Raw genomic sequence first — 15,054 nt, forward strand, 5'->3', positions numbered from 1 at the left:
GCAGACATTCAACAAGAAATGAAAATCCACCTCAGAATATACTTAAAGTGTACAAAACAATATTTATGATTTATTCAATAATACCTTATCGCACCTCTACATTTTAATGCATTGTGCAATATTGATTTTATCCACAGCTTATATTAAACGACCTACAACCATGCATTAAATCCGCAAAGTATTGAATGTTGTGCCATCATAATTAAGCAGCTTTTACAGCGGAGCTGTTAAAAGTCGAGCGTGGTCCGTGCGCAGCGATATTCGCAGCATAGCCAAGTCGGGAGAGGGGCAAGTGTGTAGCGAAAGGGAAAGCTCTCAAGAGGGAAGAGAGTGTGGTGAGGCCAGAGGAGGGAGGTGAGTGGAGAGGAGGACAGGCGGCACAGGTGGCAGGGCGGAGTTGAGCGGGAGCGGTGCCAATGCAGAGCCGCGCCGAGCGCACGTGGTATGACATTAATAATGACGTCAGCGCTGCTAGTAACAGGCGCGCTCTCACATCGGCGGGCCTCTTTCTCGCGCCTCTTAGTTCTATTCCGGAGTGAAGCAGTGAAAGTTCTTGACGGCAACGCCTACGAGTTCACCGACAAGTGTGACGAGATATACGAGCTTGCCAAGAAACTAGATAGACAGAAGGATGACGACGTGACTAACGTGAGTGAAGATAGCAGTGCAGTGCGAATCGACATCGATCAAGACGCAGATCTGGTTGGAGATCCCGAATTAAACAGGGCGTTGACCGAAGTTGGACCTTGTGCACTAGTCAAGAAACGACAGGACATCATGGGCACGGGCAGGTTCAACGACAAGATTCGAATTACCAACAAAGAGCAACACGAGTTCCTCCGAGAGATAATCCACCGTCAAACGACCCCCCCAGAACCGAAACACTGCGCCTTCGCTCTTCTTCGCCAAGCTTTGCACAACTTTGCTGAGGCTTCTCCTCAGCTCCACAGGTCATTGGTGTTTGCGATAGCAAAGCCACGCCTATTTTTTCCGAACTCTCCTTTTAGCACAAAGACAATAAAAAGTTACATATTCGTAGGAATGAAAAACGTCCACCAAAATGGTTCATTGTGGTTTTCAAAGCAGTAGGCATTAACAAGTGATGATCTGAGCAGATGTTCTAGAGCTTACACATCCGGTCTTCACCAAAGCTGAGTGATCGACGTATGCATAGCTGATAGACTGCACTTGCACTCGATTTGTGCAACGTGCACTCGAACTGTGCAACGTGCATTACCCTTGACTATTGGTCATTAAGAGAACTGTGAATGAATAAAAAAGTACAAATCTTCGTGTGACCATCGCCGATGTCTCCCATGTATGGCGCTTCCCGGAAAATTTGAGGCCACTCAGCATGATCGTGTTTTAGAAGATAATCATTTCAAGGAATCCCGAAATGCATTCTGATTATTTCTCTCAGGTGATAACATGAAGAGTGCATGGATCATCTTACTTTATTTTTATTAGCGGAGCCAGTATAGGTAACATTCATGGGAGGTTCATAGTCGGAGTCTATTCAACGCAAAAAAAGAAACGCCTCGTAAGGAGGAGAGGCTATTTCCGCTCCAAATACATACTCGAAAGAAACCATGAGTCACAGCCGCTAAAGCACCAGAAAATGGTTTATTCTTAAACAGTCTGATTAAGCATTTTTTATGCCTCTCACAGTTAACAGAGCGTCCTCTCAACGCCCGTACTCGGATGCCAAAAAAATTGCACATCATACCTCATCGCACAAATTATTCTGACCAGTTCATTCATCTCGTGATTACTCTACTGAACAAGCTAAACAGTTACCTTAACACATGCGCTACACTATCCGCCTCAAGCCTTCCAGATATTTTAGAGCGATAGCTCTACTACTGCAGGGAAGGGGGGGGGGGATATTTTTAAGAGTCCCCCTTGTGGACTGTCCATTTCGGCTGTCGCTGCTTGGCTGTAGCTGCACGAGTGAGGAGGAAACAGGTTCCTCCAGCCAGTCTCCTTCTCGTTCGTGCAGCTGCATCCAATCAGCGGCCGCCGAAATGGACAGTCCACTAGGTGGACTCTTACAGAATACTCCCCCCCCCCCCCCCCCCCCGGTACAAACCCAGACAACGCCTGGTTCCGTAAATCTGACCTTCAAGTTCAGCCAAGGTCAAACTGGAACTTAACCAGCCACTACCGGCGGAACGCTCGCAAAACAATTCTGATGGTGCGCGGGTCAAGCAAGCGACGCTCATGCAACAATTTCGATGGCGCGCGGGTCTCCGTCGTCATCGTGGTAATTAAGATGGAGTTAATTCAGGCACTCGAACCAACTACCTTTGGTGGAAGTGCGCCGAGTACTGGTAACATCGTATTCTATGTGCTTTCGACGCTAAGTTCGTGTTCAAGCGAGACGCAGCATCAAGGTCAATTCGTTCGCTGCTGCAGCTGCGCCGAGCAGCGTCTGTGTGTTGTCTTGTGGTGCAATTGTAGATGCCGTAGCTGCTGACGGCGCCGAGCAGCTTCTGTATCCTTTCCCAAAGCAAGCAAAACCGGGATATCGCTCGACAAACTTGGTTGAACCGCGTTGCCATGTTCTAATCTTGCTAGGCTCTATATTTACTTTGCTTTGAAGAAATTTTGTTAAAAGAAAGTTTAAAGCAAGATGGTAAGCTCCGTTCTTATGTTCGTTTGAAGAAAGTTTGTTTAAAGAAAGGTTAAAGAAAGTTGGTAGGCTCTGTTTTTATTTTCGTTTAAAGAAAGCTTCTTTAAAGAAAGATGGTTGGCTCTGTTTTTACTTTTGTGTAAAGAAACGTATAGCAATCGTATTCGCTTGATTCATTTGTTTATTTAACACTGCAATATAGAAGCATAAAATTCGAAATCAGTAATTCAATATTTAGTACGAATACCATAGTGTCATAGTGATAATTGCTTCCTGCAGTTTAAGAGAAAGTGAGGAGACAATATATTTTGCTGCGCGTGTATATTATCACGTGCAACGATAATAGGAGACGAAGACACGTATTACAAAACCAGCTTGTTAAGTAATATAGCGTAGAGACATTCTCTTTGTCTTCTAATCTCTCCTAGGCCAACGCACTAGACAAAGCTTACGAAAGCTCCCATCCTTGTCTTTGTCGTCGATATGGAAGAGACACGGCATTTGCCTCCCTCTCAAGAGAAGGATCGCCCCGATGCTGGAGGAGATCACTGGTGGAAAGTACTGGTGGAAAGTATGTGCGGTTTCATGCGTACCACGTGCACAACTTCAGACCGATGCTGGGGGCACCTCGTGCAATAGGGGCTCTCTGGGACGACCTCATAGGTGACGTCACTTAGGCATCGTAGTACTCGATATGGTTCGAAGGATCGCCTTAACAGCTTTTAGGATTGTCCCTGTCTTCGGATGTGCGTCCACATCCACACTCTGCCGCCGGTTTTGTAGTTCTTGGTCTATGGCGAGTGTTGGAGTGGCCTGCGTCGTATACTCGTGCTCCTGGCAGGTCCGCACGCGTGCGGGCTGTCTAGCTTATTTGGTGCGTCGCGAAAACGTATCTGCATTCGTGTCAGCGCCATCGTATTCATGTGAGAGCATGGCATCCAAAATTGTTCTCACTTCTCGTCCGTGAACAAGGCGGAACGGAGTCATGCGTGTTGTTTCTTGCTTAGCGGTGTTGTAAGCAAACGTTATATAAGGCAGGATCTCGTTCCAATTTTTGTGGTCTACATCCACATACATTGACAGCATGTCTTCAAGAGTTTTGTTTAGCTGCTCTGGGAGTCCGTTGGTTTGTGGATGGTAGGCTGTCGTCTTGCGGTGAGTCGTTCCACTGCGCATCAGGATAATATCGAAAAGCGCTGCCGTAAATGCGGTTCCTCTGTCTATAATAACAATAGTTGGTGCACCATGTCTCAGCACAACATTCTCTATGAAAAAGCGTGACACCTATGCTGCTGTGCCTTGCTGCAGCGCATTTGTTTCGGCGTAGCGAGTAAGATAATCGGTCGCGACGATAACATAGCGGTTTCCTGCACTAGACGCAGGAAGCGGGCCCAACAGAGCCATTCCGGCCTGTAATTGGCTGCTGTGCGCGACAGCGTTCTGCTTGAATAGGCAATAACCCTTTCAACGTCATGCTACAACTGCACAAGCCAAGCTCCCAAACCAACATTGCTGGAATCAGTGTGAAGTGTCGTAGGGGCTGTTTCGTTTAGGTGGCCAAGTACTGCGGGCGCTTCCAGGAGTTGTCGCAACTCATTATATGCAGTTTTCTGTGCTTTGCCCCACACAAATGCCACGTCGTCTCTAGTGAGGCGAGTTAATGGCGACGCAATTCGTACAAAATCTGCTATAAACCGGCGACAATACGCATAGAGGCCTAGAAAGCGCCTGACAACTTTCTTATCGGACGGTATGGGGAAATGTGCGACGGCGGCAGTTCTTTTTCAGGACCAGGACGAACACCAGCATGACTGACGACGTGACGAAGAAACAGCAGTTCTTCAAAGCAAAAGTGACATTTTTCTGGCGTCAGCAAGAGGCCCGTCGACCGGATGCCTTGCAGAACCGCTTTGAGTCGTTGTAGGTGCTCGTCAAATGTTGAAGAAAACACAATGACGTCGTCAAGATAGACCAAGCAGGTTTTCCACTTCAGCCCCGAAAGCACAGTATCCATGAGCCTTTGGAGAGTAGCAGGAGCAGAGCACAAACAAAAGGGCAAAGCTTTAAATTCGTATCATCCATCTGACGTGACAAAAGCGGTTTTCTCACGGTCTGTAAAGTCCACCTCGATTTGCTAATATCCACATTTCAGTTCCATTGAGGAGAAGTAACGAGAGCGTCGGAGCCAGTCGAAGGAATCATGTATACATGGGAGCGGGTACTCATCTTTCTTTGTAACCTGATTTAACCTTTGTAACCATCGTCGACATGCAAACGCAGGCTACCGTCCTTCTTCTTGACTAAAGCTATACAGGCGATGCCCAGGGGCTCTTTGACGGTTGAATTACGTCGTCTTCGAGCATTCTAATAACTTGCTCATGTATCGCTCACGTTCCTTTACAGATACACGATAAGGGTTCTGGTGAATTGGTCTGATTATTCGGTCCTTAATTAAGGACATGCGACCGACTCCTGATGTTGACGCAAAGTAGTCCTGGAGCTCGGCTAGTAACGCGAGAAATTTTTGTCGCTCTTCCTGCGGCAAGATAGTGCTGACATCAAGAACAGGAGCCGGATCTTGTGTAGATGCTTCCCCGAGCAGTGAAAAGCAGCCTTGAGCATGTGCAACACCGTTGAAATAGGCTACAGCCGTGTCCTTTGGAAGGTGCCGGCGCTGCGTACTGAAATTTGTCAGTAACAAATCCGCGTGCCCATGAACGACGCCGACAATATCTCGTGCGACTGAAATACCGTGAGTCAATAAGAGCAATATTTGGTCTGCAACGCCTTCCGCGTCGAACGGCGCGTCGCATGCTACAGAAACAAGGGTGCACGATCCAGGCAGGATGATAACGTAGTAATCACTCTGGCCTAATGAGTTGCGCGGTGGTTTCAAGCAATGAACTGGAGCAGGGTTATGGTAAAATGTTACCACACCGTCTGGGATGTTGATGACCGCGCCATACACCCTCAGAAAGTCCATTCCCAAGATAAAGTCTTTACAGCACGCGACGCGAATGACGAAAGTGGTGACGAACGATGCACCTCCTATGTTGACTGTCGCCATACATCGTCCGGAAGACATCAGTAACTGGCCGCCTGCAGTTCTTATGTGGGGCCCTGTCCACGGCGTCCTTACTTTTTTCAGATGAACGGCGAGGTCTTCTCTTATTATGGACAAGTCGCACCGGTGTCGACCAGAGCGGTCACTTGCTGCCCGTCACTTGCAGCCGTCGGTCTTACGGCTCGTCGGTTTCATAGCGTCCTGCGGCGGAAGTAACGGGGGCTTTTTATCGTCATGCCGGCTTGCAACTTTACCCCTCGAAGTCGCCACCTTTAGTTTCCCCGGCGTGGGCTAGGTGCCCTATTTCCCCTGAAGTCAGTGAAAGTGCGGCGTATTGGTGCACACGAATGTGTAGGAGACGGAGAGCGCGACCAATGACCTATGTCGGTCTGGTGGTTCAGCAGCGACTCTTCGTCATTGGTTCGGCGATCGTCAAAGTAAGAGCGGGTTGCTGGCGGCCCTTCAAAAGGAGCTTCGCGGCGAAGCGAGTATAGTCATTGGTGGCACGTCGACCATCAAACCATCGGCGAAGAGGGTGAAACGGTGCCTCATGGTGCCAGCAATGGCGGGAAATGTGGCTGTCACCACCACAGTTGAAAAAGAGTCGGCGCCGATCCACAGTGCACCATATGTCCGTTTTTCGAAACTGCGGACGTCACGGAGGCTCATCCTGAGGTGACTAAGGTGCGGCGGTCGACAGCTAGCGGTATGGCGGTATCGCCATAACAGGTGGTAAACGGTGGACAGCGGCGGCGTAGTTCATGGGATGTGGCTCTGGATTAATGTTGGGAGACAAGAACGCTTGCCTGATTTCGTCACGTATGATTTCGGCGACAGACGCCACTGGCGGTTCTATTGTCGGGGTCGCGAGCTTCTGAATTTTTTTCGCGAACAATCCCCCTAACCAAATCGCGCAGAGAGCGACAGTCGGCGGCGTTGACCGGATTGCTGCTGGACAAGCGAGCGTACTGCCTGCATCGTTGATGAAGTGCGCGCTCAATAACCGTAGCTTCCTTGATAAAATCCGCAACGGTATTTGGTGGATTGTGCACCAATCCGGAGAACAACTGCTCTTTTACGCCGTGCATGAGGTAACGTAACTTCTTATCATCCGTGATGTTAGGGTATGCTCTACGACACAGAAGGGCCTTGTCTTTGGCGAACATTGCGACGGTTTCGTCGGGTTTCTGAACTCGTAACTCAATTAGCTGCTGGGCACGGTCCCGTCGGTCGACACTCGCAACGGTGTCAAGAAGCTGCTGACGGAAGGGACTCCACATCGATAGACTGGCTTCTCGGTTTCTCAAGAGCAAAACAGACGTTGGTGAGAGCGTGAGCTTTTGTTTGGAATTCCACTCATTGATCTTGGCGGCGCGCTCAAACTCGTCAAGCCTATCTTCGACGTTTTCAAAGGCACCCCCCATGAGAGCGATCCTGAATCCGTGGATGAAGAATGGTTCCCAGTGCCGGGCTGGACGAACGGGTACTTTCGGGATTTTGTGCCGGGCTGGCATCGGCCATGGGCGGCGATGGGTAACGTCTGGACGAAGGTTCCTGCAGCGGGTGAGCTTTGGTGCGAGGCCTTGCAACCGACGACTGAAACGACGTTGCAATGGGCGACATTGTGCCCGGGCTGGATAAAGGGCTCCCAGAAGGGTCCAGAGCATTGGGTAGTCGTACCCCGCGCCTCCACCAGTATCACGGTGCAGCGAAAATAGGAGGCGATGACACGTTTAAGAAAGAAAAACCAGCTTGCTTGCTTGCTTCCTATATGATGCGCATACCCACTACGGGGGATTGGCTTGTTTTAGTAATGGAGCGTAGAGACACCCTCTTTGTATTCTAATCTCTCCTAGGCCGATGCACGAGACGAAGCTTAAGAAAGCTCCCATTGTTGTCTATGTCATCGATATGCAAGAGACAACGCAATACATAATCAGCAGCAGCAAAGGTAAAACATATTTGTCTGCCCCATTGAAATGGTCTACTTATAATGTTTCTTCTACTCCAAATAAAAAAAAATATATATATATATGCATTGATAATCGAACCCAGAACTTCTGCGCTTGAGGCAGAGATGCTACCACTGCTTCACGTAAAGCATTCATTCCTGCTGGACTTTATGACATGTCGTAAGGCCGTTTATTTGTCTTCGCGACGCTTTTCTTAATTCGTATCTCGGCTTCTTCCTCTACTATTTTATGCAAAATATACACAAAACTTGGCCGTATCACAAATGCAGTACCTGCGGTAGCTGTTAAAAGCGCCTTTCTTTAAAAAACTGCGGGTGATCGCTGTGTTGATATACTGGCGCTCGAAGAGAAGTACAGCAGCACAGATTCTGTAGATGCTTGCTTGGTCGCACAATTGAATAATTGATGATAGCCAGTTGGCTCAGTCCTGAAATTTGTGTACCTAGCATGGTCGTTGTGATGTCAGGTTCTTCTGGTGTGAATTGTTACACTGAGGCAGAGCCTCCGTTCAGGAAAGACAAAGCCATTTTTTTTTCAAAACTAACTTAATATTCAAAGCAAGGAAAGGGAGGAAAAGAAAAGAACGCTAAACAGCACACAGAAAGTATATGAAAACCAAAAGTACAATTAACCCCGTTAGTCCACGCGAGAAGAGTCTCAATCAAAACAAAGAAACAGAAATCATCGAGTCTTAGTTACTCGGGCACTTGCGTTGACGGCGTGCACTAGCACTTGCGTTGACGGCAGTAGCGACGTGGCGGGCAGTGGCATGCGAGGGACGCGGACGCACGGGAGAGCCAACCCGGACGTCCGAGTCCAAGGTTGTCGAAGTCGAAGACCGACCAAGTCCGACCGCTGTAGCTGAGCGGCGTCCGTACCGGTTCCCGGGTTCGCGGCTTCACCCTGGCGCCTCTCGCCAGCGTCGTTCCAGGCCTCTGGTCACCCCCAGGTGACCTCTGCTCTCCGCACGGCGGCTCAGGAACAGCAACCAGAACGCCACCAGGAACCGGAACGCCAGCAGGAACAGGAACGCCAACATGAACCGGAACAGGCACGCCAGCAGGAACAGCAAGAGGAGCAGGAACGCCAGCAGGAACACGAACGCCGGCAGGAACAGCAAGAGGAGCAGGAACGCCAGCAGGAACACGAACGCTGGCAGCAGCAGCTGCCGCAGGAATAACTGGGCCTTACGCTCGGCGTATCTCTCCAGGGACAACCGGGGCCATGCTGGTTCTGTTGAGGCTCTCGGGTTCGGGTCTGGACCCCGACGACACCGACCTCGACACCAGCGATCTTTTCACCCCTGTCTCCGAGCGATCCCACTTCGAGCGTCCCAGTTCGAGCGTCCCAGTCTCTTCTTCTCCCTCCTCGTTCCCCGCCAACATCGTCTTCTTTGTCGGCGACTCGGTGGTCTTTGGAGCAGACGCTCCAACGCAGTGCCTTGACGCTGTCCACTCACTCATGACAAAGAGTCCCCCCCCCGCGATAAGTTTTTTTTTTCATAAAAAAACGCGGTACAGAGTGAGGGGTATAGCGACACATGTACAATAAAGTGGCAAAGCGACACATGCACAATAAACACACACAGTAAAAAGGGTAGACCAGTTACGCTTGTAGTCTACTAAAAAAATCTGCGCCTAGATTCTCAGAACCTCCAATAACGTTTTTCCATTCCATACATTCTCAGAACCTTTTATGTGCTCTACCTTGAAAGAGTATTCTTGCATGACAACGCCTCCTATCCATTTGTCGGGCGCGTCGGAGCGGACTAAGAATTCCTTATTTATGTCCGGCGCCTTGACGCTAGGTGTAGAAGCCAGCGCGCTCTGAATAGTTTCAAACGATGCTTCTCGATCGATCCAGAGTCCTTCTCTAGTCTTAAACCTAGGAATTGGATTCTCCGTTTGTTCTTTAAGCACAATGAATGTCGATGCTTGGACTGTCTGTAATGGTTTGCGTCCTTCGTAGCGTTTCAACATATTGATGTGAAACAACTTCCTGCTGTTGCCAAGGTCCAGCCAATAGTTGAAGTCATTTTTCTTTCCCGTGAAGACGAAGGGTCCCTTCCAGTGCATCAGCAATTTGTTATGTTCTGTTGGGAGCAGTAGCAATGCTCGCTCCCCAACCTTCAGCTGTCTGCGACAACTCTTTCTGTCATAATATTTCTTTTGTGATGCTTGTGCCTTGGCAAGGTTTTCATGCGCTAGTTTTAGCGTTTTTTCCAATCGTTCCCTTAGGTCCAGTACATATCCGTAAATGGTCTTCGCTTCCTCATCGAGTTCATCTTTAGTCCACAGCTCCTTCAGGACGCTCAATGGCCCTCTTGCCTGATGACCATATATCAGTTCGAAGGGTGAGAACCCGAGACTTGTCTGCGGCACTTCTCTGTATGCGAAGAGAAGAGGCGCAAGATATCCGTCCCACATCTTCGGTTGCTCTTGACATAGCTTGCGCAGCATTCCCTTTAGAGTGCCGTTAAACCGTTCAACCAAACCGTTGCACATTGGATGGTAAGGAGTAGAGCTGAGGTGTTTAATAGCAAGCAGTTCATTCACTTCTTTCATTAAAGACGACGTAAAACAAGACGCCTTATCGCATAGGATTTCTCGTGGAAACCCGATCCTAGAAAACATTTCTAGCAAACCTTCAGCTACTGTAGCTGAATCAATAGCCGCTAGCGGTACAGCTTCAGGGTACCTCGTGGCAAAGTCTACCAACGTTAATATATAACGATTGCCTTTACTAGAAGTTGGTGACAAAGGACCTATGATGTCCACTTCCACTCGCCATAATGGTTTATCGATGAGCGGCAAGCGACCGAGAGGAGCTTTGCCGAGTTTCCCTTTGGGAAACGTCCTTTGGCAGGAGTCGCAAGATCGAACATATCTTTTGATATCTGCCTGGACGCCGGGCCAGAAGAATGCACCAAGTACTTTCTCCGTGGTCTTCTTAATTCCTCCATGTCCGGACAGTGCATTTTCATGCGCGAGTACCAAAACTTGGCTACGAAGTTTCTTTGGGACCACAGCTTGTTGTACCGTATTTCCGGGACAAAACTCGTAATCGCGATACAAGATCCCTTTATCCATGTAAAACGACTGTGCCGTTGATCCCGCGCCAGGAAACGTTTTGCCGATCTTCTTCCTGCCGACGTCTAAACTCACATCTTGTTCTTGTTCCTTTTGGAACACCTGCCTGGATACTTGAAGCAAGTCCAAGACGGTCGTGCGCTGCTCAGTCGCAACTTTCGCTCCCACCATAACTGGGTTGTGCTTTTCTCCACAGTCCGTCCTTCTACTTCCAGGGAGGTTACTGGTGCTGCTAGGAGGCTTCCAGGCTGGGTCGGGATCTGTCGGGTCCCGTGATCCTGTAACATTCCCGACTATCACGTCGTATAGTGGGGTTCTCAAACATTTCACGATGGCAAGACCTGAAAAATATGGCGAAGAGATGTGAACCTTCGCTTCCGGCACTTCAATGGTACTTCCATCAGCGAGCAGCAGCGTTGTCTTGGTGCCGATCATCGCGTGATCCGGGACAAGAGACCGGCGTACGACGAGACTGTTGCTGCCCGTGTCGCGTAGTACCGACACCGTTTTTCCATACACTTCTCCTGGCAAAACAGGTAAGTTGTAGAGTCCCGTCGGTTGATTTGGAGACACGTCTGTCGCGTCTTCCTTGTCAAACTTAGGCTCTTCTTTCTTGCATTGAACTTCGACAGGTGAAGAAAGACAAGCCGATGCTTGTTTTGCATTGCCCCCTTTTCGTTTGCAGGACTGGGCGTCATGTCCCGTTTTTCGACAGTACCCGCAATAGGGCTGGTTGACCCTTACGCGGCAATCTGATGCTTTGTGTCCTGATTTTCCACAAACAAAACATTTTATGCTCAACCTCACAGTTTGACCAGCGTCCTTTTCTTTGCTTTCATCTTGTTTCTCCCGGAAAACAAGCAAGTTGTTTTGTCGCTGGGCTTCCATGAAGTGGTCAGCCGCTTCTGCGATTTTCTCAACCGTCTGACAGGTTCGCTCACGAAGAAACAGTGAAAGACGACTATGGCAGTTATTCAAAAGCTGTTCAGCGACTATTAAGTCCCGAACCGCGTCAAAAGATTTAACCTGGACACTCATCTCTACCCATCTGTCGAAAAAACTGAAAAGCCTAGTAGCGTACTGCTTAGCAGTCTCATTATCGTAGGGCTTACTCCGACGAAATTTTTCTCGATAGCCTTCGGCAGTATAACGAAAGCGCTGGAGCAATGCTATTTTGACCTTGTCATAGTCCATCGACACCTCAGGCGACAAGCGGCCAAACACCTTCAACGCTTCCCCATCCAGACACAAACTCAGTGCCGTGGTCCATTTTTCTTTAGGCCATTCCTGCCCATTGGCGACACGCTCAAATCTCTTTAGATAAGCGTATAAGTCGTCTCGATTATCATTAAACACAGGAATTAAGTTGTGAGGGTTCACAAAAGATAAGCGACTCCTTTCCGATTTCCGGCTAGGAGTTGCCAATTCTGTGCCACCTCCTGCCTCGGCTAACTTAAGGCGTAGCTCCAGTGCCCTCTGTTCAAGCTCTAAACGCTGTTTGGTTGCCTCGCGCTCCGCGAGCCGTTCCTCACGTGCTTTGGCAGCCTCCTCCTGCGCCCTGTCGGCTTTTTCATCTACCCACTTTCGCAATTCCGCGCCCTGCAGACCCATACGCTCGCCCAACGCCGTAAGCTCTGACAAACTCATCTCGATGACTACACGGTAATGATAACTGGAAGAAATGGCTTTGTCTTGTCCTGTCCTAGCGGACGCCAATTTTTTGATGTCAGGTTCTTCTGGTGTGAATTGTTACACTGAGGCAGAGCCTCCGTTCAGGAAAGACAAAGCCATTTTTTTTTCAAAACAAACTTAATATTCAAAGCAAGGAAAGGGAGGAAAAGAAAAGAACGCTAAACAGCACACATAAAGTATATGAAAACCAAAAGTACAATTAACCCCGTTAGTCCACGCGAGAAGAGTCTCAATCAAAACAAAAACAAAAATCATCGAGTCTTAGTTACTCGGGCACTTGCGTTGACGGCGTGCACTAGCACTTGCGTTGACGGCAGTGAGAGAGAGAGAGAAAATGACTTTATTGACATTAATCCGGCATGTAGGGGTGGATCAGGCCACGTAGGGCTCCATCAACCCCCTATCTCACTAGACCTCAGCGCGGACCGGTCCGGCGCTAGCTACTAGGAGTTGCCTCCGTTCGCTTTTGCCGGGCCAGGGCCGCGTCGAGCCGCTGGATGGCTTGGAGTTGCGCCTGATGGTCAGGCGAACTGATGTAGTGTTCCATGTCCGGTGGCAGAGAGTCCCGCACGGTTCCCCCCGCACACGCGTCACACCCCCACAGCACGTGGGCTAAGGTTGCCAGTTCTCGCGCACACACACTGCACGTAGCACTTTCAAACAGTCCGGGACACACGTGCCGGGCTAGGGCCGGCGTGAGTACTGTTCCAGTCTGTAGCTGTCGTAAGAGGACCCCCTCACGTCGCCCTAGTCTCGGGTGAGGCCCAGGCAACGCTCGGCGGCCCTCTCGGTACCAAACGAGGATTCCTCCGTAGTCCAGTAGCGGGTCCGGGTCCAGGAAGTCAGCCTCGTCCGCTTCCGAGGGGCGGGGGGGCGCCGCACGGTACGCGAGCTCACGCGCGACGACGTCCGCCTCCTCGTTTCGGTTGGCCGCTCCTCCTGGGATGACTCCGACGTGAGCCGGGAACCATCGTAGATGGGTTGTGGTTGACTTGGTCTTCGGCAACAGGCTCGCCGCCGGCGTCCCGACGCTCCCGCGGGCAAAGTTGGCGATGGCCGTGCGGGAGTCGCTCAGGATCGTGGTCGCCCCCGGTATGCCGCTCAGCGCCAGGGCGATGGCGGCTTCCTCCGCTTGCTCCGCAGACGTCGCTCGGACGCTGCAGGCGTTGAGTACTTTCCCGTCCGTGGCCCGGACAACCGCTGCCACGTACGTTTTCGGCTTGCGTTGGTGTTTGGCTGCGTCCACGTACACCGCCTTTGCGTCGTCGGCGTATGTTTCTGCCAGCGCTCTCGCCCTGGCCACCCTTCGCTCCTTGTTGCGGTCCGGGTGCACGTTGCGCGGGAGCGGCAGGACCACCAGGCGCCTTGCTACTTGCTTGCTCACCTCCTCCCGCTTCGGGGCTTCCTCACAATAGGGTTCGGCCCTTGGCGGGCGCAGGCCGACCCTCTGTAGGATCGCTCTTCCGGCTTTGGTTGTTGCGAGGCGAGTCAGCTGCGTCGTGCGCTGGGCCTCGCTCACCTCCTCCAGGGTATTATGCACTCCTAGTCGAGCCAGGGCATCGTTGCTCGTACTGGCGAGGAGGCCCAGCGCCGTCTTGTGGGCCTTCCTTATTGCAGCGTTGATTTTCTCCCGCTCGTGCCGCAGCCATCCGTGGAACGCGCCGACGTACGAGACGTGGCTCGTCACGAACGACTGCAGCAGTCGCAGGAGATTCGTCTCTCGCATCCCATGTCGTTTGGTGGAGATCTGCTTGACCAGGCGGGTCGCCACTCCCACCTTCGTTAGCAGCCGGCTCAGAGCGGTGTGGTTGCCGTTTCCCGCGTCGAAGTGCATGCCGAGTACTCTGATTCCTCGGACGTGCGGGATGGTGGTGCCGTCTTCGGTCCAAAGCGTGATGTTAGCCGCCTCCTTCTCCGTTGACTTGCGCCAGTGACCAGGAGGTGGCAATACCAGTAGCTCCGACTTCTGCGGAGAGCATCGGAGGCCTGTCCCCCGCAGGCAGTCTTCTATCTGCCAGATTGCCTCTTGCAGTGACTCCTCTATGTGGCCGGTCGTGCCTCCCGTCATCCACAATGTGATGTCATCTGCATATATTGTGTGCTGGACCTGCGGCAATCGGGCAAGGCGCTCGGCCACTGGTATCATGACTATATTAAAAAGAAAGGGGGAGATGACGGCCCCTTGCGGTGTGCCGACGCTGCCCAACCTTCGCTCCTCCAGCTGCAGGTGACCGACGTGGAGGCACGCCGTCCGATTCGAGAGAAAGGCCCGGATGTAATCGTACGTTCGCCGTCCCAGCCCGAGCCTCTCGACCTGTGCCAGGATTGCGGAGTGTAGCACGTTGTCAAAGGCACTTTTGAGGTCGAGGCCTAGGATCGCCCTGCAGTCGGTTTTGCTGGGGGACTCGAGCAGGTCGTGCTGGATCAGTAGCATTGCGTCCTGAGTGCTCAGCCGGGCCCGAAAGCCCAGCATCGCCGCAGGGTACGCGTCGTGCTCTTCCATGTAACTCTGCCAACGGTTGTTTAGCACGTGCTCCAGCACCTTGCCCGCGCATGACGTCAGGGAGATCGGGCGGAGATTCTCAATGCTGGGCGGCTTGTTGG

Source organism: Dermacentor silvarum, chromosome 4 (assembly GCF_013339745.2).
Source record: "Dermacentor silvarum isolate Dsil-2018 chromosome 4, BIME_Dsil_1.4, whole genome shotgun sequence".
NCBI lineage: Eukaryota > Metazoa > Arthropoda > Arachnida > Ixodida > Ixodidae > Dermacentor > Dermacentor silvarum.